Below are 6,000 nucleotides of genomic sequence, written 5' to 3' on the forward strand. Positions count from 1 at the left end.
CGTCCCATCCCCATCCCTCTCCCTTCCACAGTTCACCTGTGTCTGTTCCCCAATGTTTTGTCCCTTCCACTCCCGCCCCTCTTGTCTCATGCCTCCTTGCTGTGAGTTGTGTGTTAGCTCTCATACGAGCCTCGACCAAGGTATACAAAAAAAAAAAAAAAAAAAAAAAAAAAAAAAAGTCCATTTGTCTGCCATATATATTTATGGTTCCACAGCCTCCGACACATGTACTCCCTGAGAACAACCTATTTCAAGACATACACAGCCATTCAAATTGTGATGTATGCAACATTTGGTCTTCACCATCGGGAACTAAAAGCAACCGGATATACAGATGTACATGTCACTTCCACGTTGGCGGGCCTGGAACGACGTCGTGTTTGCTGGTCACACAATAAAAGCCACTTTGAATTGAGCTGAATTGGTATTCTTTTGAAGGAACTGCACGTGGCGACGAGGATGGGATAAGCCTTCGGAGAAATATTTAATTGCCCATGGCATCGACCCAGTTTGTCGAAGTGTCCGCTTTTTTTTTTTCCTGCTATTTCAAGACGAAATCCATGACGACGTCGTATGGCCGCATCAATGAATTCAATGCCCATGGAGATGATGGGAAGACATATGCTGAACATTTGGAGTACTACTTTGAGGCAAATGATATCTCGGATGAGAAACAGATGAAACAGCCCTACTGTCGGTGTGTGGTGCAGAGACATTCACGTTGTTGAAGAATTTAGCCATGCCCAGGCCCCTTAGGGACCTGAAATATTTGAAACTCATGGAAGTGCTAATGGATCACCGCAACCCAACCCCGTCAGTTATTGTTCAACATTTCAATTTCCATATGAGCCGCCAAACAACAGGACAGTCAATTTCTGAATTTATTGCAGAGCTTAAGAAACCTTCACACTTCTGCGAGTTCGTTGGCGCACTCAAGGACTTTCTGCGGGACCTACTTCTTGTTGGTGTTGCGGATGATTGCATACGGCGACGCCTGTTCGCTGAACGGACATTGAAATTCACAACAGTCAAGGACATTGCCATTGCCATGGAGAGTACTCCTGACATCAGCACCACTCTCTCTTCATACAGTCTGGCACAGACCAACACCACCATCTATCATGTCGAACACCCTTCATCACAGCGACAGAAAATAAATCCCAGACCCAGATATCCATCACAAATGAGTTATGGAGGCAACATGTGCTATCGCTGTGATGGTAGGCATTCACCAGGTGAATGTCGCTGCCACATGATGCCACATGCCATTTCTGTCACAAGAGTGGCCATATTGCTCCAGCTTGTCTCTCCTGCAAACATAAGGAGAAAGTCAGTGGTATAAAGACACACCTCACTGGTTTGGAGTTGCATGCTGACAAGGCAAGCTCTGCTTCTGGTGACACCTCTGAGATGCATGGCATGTATCACATATTTCACGTCTTCTCTAAAAACAGCACAGAACACCTGCTGGCTCTCATCAGTATCAACAATCAACGCTTGGAAATGGAGGTTGACACAGGTGCCGCTGTTTCGCTCATCATCCGAGCTGCTTTCAACAACCTGTGGTATGAACCTCACCAAACGAAATTGCACCGGACGTCCCATCTGCTCTCCACCTCGGACGTCCCATCTGCTCTCCACCTACACCGGTGAACAGATGAACCCTGTGGAACTTGTGACATCAACATGTCTTACAGCAATCACAAGTTCAACCTGCTTTTGATCATCATCCCAGGAAATGGACCATCATTACTTGGTCAGAACTGGTTGGAGGTAATTGAACTCAACTGGAAGAAGGTTCATCAACTTCGTGCAACCAATGCATCAAACCCACATGGAGTGGTGGCCAGATATCCTGACATCTTCAACGATGAGCTCGGTACTTTGTGAGATTACAAGACAACTATCCAATCCTACGGATTCATTTCTTATACGCTAAGTTGAGCAGAGGCCAAAGTTTCAGCAAACTCGACCTTAAATCAGCATATCTTCAACTTCTTCTCAAGGAAGAATCAAAGAAATACCTGACAGTTAACATGCACTGTGGCCTGTACAAATACCACCGACTGAGTTATGGGGCGAAGTCAGCCTCAGGGATATATCAGCGTTGTATGGACAGTTTGGGTGCTGCAGAATGGCATGTAACAGTTTATCAGGATGACATCCTGGTCACCGGTTCTACAGAAACCAAAGCATCTGCACAACCGAGAGGGAGTCTTGAAAAAGCTATCGGACTCTGGCCTCCGTTTAAGGCTCGACAAATATGAGTTCATTGCACCAACAGTAACATACCTGGGCCACAGAATTGATGCTCAAGGTCTACATCCACCCAAGGATAAAGTCAGAGTGATCAAGGATGCACCAGCTCCAAGAGACATGACGGAATTGAAGACCTACCTCGGCATGCTAGAATATTACAGCCACTACATTCCAAACATATCCAATGTTTTGGGTCCTTTCTATCACCTGCTGAAGAAAGGAATCTCATAGAACTGGGCTACTACACAATGAGCAGCCTTCCAGAAGTCAAAGGACCTGCTCCAAGCATCAAGTGTATTAGTTCACTGTGATCCTGATAAGGACATCGTACTGACGTGTGATGTTAGTCAGTACGGTGTGGGGGCAGTGCTGTCTCATGTTAAGCCCGATGGGTCAGAGAAACCAGTGGCATTTGCCTCCAGGACATTATCTCCCCCAGAAAATTCTCTTATTCCTCTTCTTCTTCTTCTTCTTCTTCTTCTTCTTCTTGCAGATGGCGGCTTGGCTGCTGGGTAGCCATCATTTTGTTGGGGTGCGACTATACCGCTGATGCTGTGCCCCTATACCAGTATACGGCTACTCATTTTGCCGAACTCGCAAGGATGACAGGCTGGGTCAAGCCCACCTGGTGTTAATTCAGCAGCCATCCATTCATTGGGACCATACTCTGTGCAGAGCGTTGATGCTGCCTAAGCAGTCTCCTTGGCTCTTTGGCACAATCCTGGACAGGTCACCACTCCGACACAAGACACCTGCAAGCTGGCACTCATTTTGCCGACCTCAGAAGGATGACAGGCTGAGTCGAACCCATCTGGTATCAATTCAATCGCCAAGTGGGATTTGAACTCAGGACCCGAGGATCCCAAGCCTGCTAACCCTAACCACGAAGCCAACACAAGGCTTGAAGAAAATAATTACAATTAGTTGGACAAGGAAAGTTTTGGAATCATCGTTGGAGTCAAAAAGTTTCACCATTACCTATTCAGACGACACTTTGTTGTCTATATGGATCACAAACAGATTAGCCCGTTTGGTTCAACCAAGGCAATGTCCGTCATGCTACCACCCAGGATACTATGGTCATTGCTACTCACTGCTTACAACGACATCATTCAGTATAAACCTGGATATGCCATTGCCAGCACAGACACCATGAGCCATCTTCCATTGTCAGATTTGGTCGCCAACCCATCATTGCCTGGCAGTGTGATAGCCCTGAGTGATCATCTGGAGGACTGTCCCGTCGATGCCAACCATATCCCCACCGACACCAGACATGATCCGGTCCTTTCCAGAGTTCTCCAAATGATACAGCTTGGATGGCAGTCACTAACCGATGGGGACCCTGCCTATGTCACTTACGTGGCACGTAAAAATGAACTTAGTGTGGGCAGTGGGTGCACATTGTGGGGTTGTCACATGGTGATTCCACAACATCTGCATCCCACAGTAATGTAGGAACTCCATGAGTGTCACCCTGAAATAGTCAAGATGAAGTCACTGGCTAGGAATTATGTATGGTGGCCAAATCTAGACAATGATATTGAACAGTGCATTCAACACTGCTATCCCTGCCAAAGCACCAGGAATGCACCAACGGAGCACCGCTACATCCCTAGGAATGGCCCACCGAACCATGGCAGAGAGTTCACCTCAACTATGCTGGACCAGTGAACAGTCAGATGCTACTAATTATCACCGATGCCCACTCAAAGTGCATTGACGCTCATGCAACACATGGTATGGTATGACATCAGCGAGAACAACAGAGAAACAGACGTTTTGCTTCAGTTATTGTTAATGATAATGGTGCATGTTTCTCAAGCTCGGAATTCACCGAATTCACAGGTAGGAATGGTATCAGACACAAATTTATCAGTCCACAACACCAAGTTCCAATGGCCTGGCAGAACGTTCAGTTGGAGTCATCAAGTCCGGATTATGCAAACTGCAGGACAGAAATCTTGAAACCAGGCTCTCATGTCTGCTCTTCAAGTACCATACTATAACCTTATGGTAAGGCAGGAGTAACACCATAAGAATTACTGATGAAACAACACCTAAGGACCAACCTGGACCATCTGAAACAAGATATGCCTTCTCGAGTGTATCACAGCAAACTTAACCAGAAGTTGCATCACGACAAGTCACACGAGGGATCCATTGTTCTCCCGCAACTTTGGCACAGGCACTGTTTGGTTCCCTGGTGTGACTTGTCGACAAACCTGGGCCACTTTTGCATATAATACGCTTGCATGATGGCCAGGCTGTCCGTTAATACCAGGACCACATTGTCTACAATCACTGCAGCCACATCAAACCTCTGATACTGCTTGCCATTATTCCGGAGCCTGAACAGCAACAATCCAGTGTTGTGCCTGCACCTGTGAATGTTGAGCCTCCAACGGGCGTCTCTGATCCACTCATGCCTGATATTTATGCTGTCGTTCCACCTTCAAACAGTGACACTAACTCTCCTGCACACCTGCCATGCCGATCAAGCAGAATCAGGAAACGCCCTGGTCATATGAACCTATAGATGTGGCAATCAAATTCATCTTGTTGCATTGGGCACTTTGCCCCGAACTGATCAAGTTGCGTTGGTCTAGTTTTCCTAAACTTAGCACCGTTTTGTGTTGTGTCACATGTTTGCCAAAATATTGCCCATGGTTTTCTCACTTGACATTTTCACATTTGACACAAAAAGTAGTACATGGACTTTTGGTAATCACCCAGCTAAAAAGAGATGTGATGTGTGCAACATTTCGACCTCACCATCGGGAACTTATAACAACCGGATATACGGATGTAAACGGCAGTTCCAGGTTGGCGGGCCTGGAGCGACGTCGTGTTTGCCGGTCGCACAATAAAAGCAACTTTGAATTGAGATGAATTGGTGCTCTTTTGAAGGAACTGCACACAAATCACCTCCAAAACCCACCCAACCACACTGTGGAAAAACCACGCTGTGGAAACCAAGGCATTTTGGATCATTGGTATCTCCCGCAATGAGGCTGAGTCTTTGGGCCTCTCACTCTCTCACCGCAGGTTGGTCGGTGGTCTTTCTGTCTTCTACCGTCTCCTCTCCAGCCTCGCATCCCCTGTTCTCTCTGCGATTTGTCCCCACCACATTTCCGCAGGGCGTTCAAGGTCCGCCAACAACCCCCTTCTGGTAAAACTACCAAAATCACGAATCACTGCTCATCTTCACTTTTTCATTCCTCTTTTTCCCCACATTTGGAAAAAAAACTCCCTCACTCTATTCAATCCCATTCTTCCCCCCAGGCCTTCAAAACAGCTGTTCACCACCACCTCTTATCATCCCCCATTCAAATCCTCAATCTTTTCCACCCCGATAACCCACCCAAGCCCACCTCCTTCAAATTCCTTGCTTTCCTTCCTGAAAGTCCCTGTAATGTCCATCTTGTATTCCCCATGTTCTCCACCCCAGCCCTCTCCCTTCCACAGATCTCCTAATGTCTCTGTTCCCCACCGTTTTGTCCTTCCCACTCCCGCCCTCTTGTCTCATGCCCCCCTTGCTGTGCGTTGTGTGTTAGCTCTTACATGAGCCTCGACAAAGTATACAAAAAAAAAATACAACTGAAAAACCTTTACGTTCTCTATATTATTTCAGCCCTCCTCCTTTTCCTGCTCCTGACATCCTACCTGAGGTGCATGTAGGGAAATTACAGTGCCTTCAGTAAGTATTAAAACCCCTTAACTTTTCACATTTTGTTGTGT

The sequence above is a fragment of the Eptatretus burgeri genome, chromosome 8, assembly GCF_056783735.1.
Source record: "Eptatretus burgeri isolate ZD-2024b chromosome 8, Ebu_testis_v1, whole genome shotgun sequence".
NCBI classification, from domain to species: domain Eukaryota; kingdom Metazoa; phylum Chordata; class Myxini; order Myxiniformes; family Myxinidae; genus Eptatretus; species Eptatretus burgeri.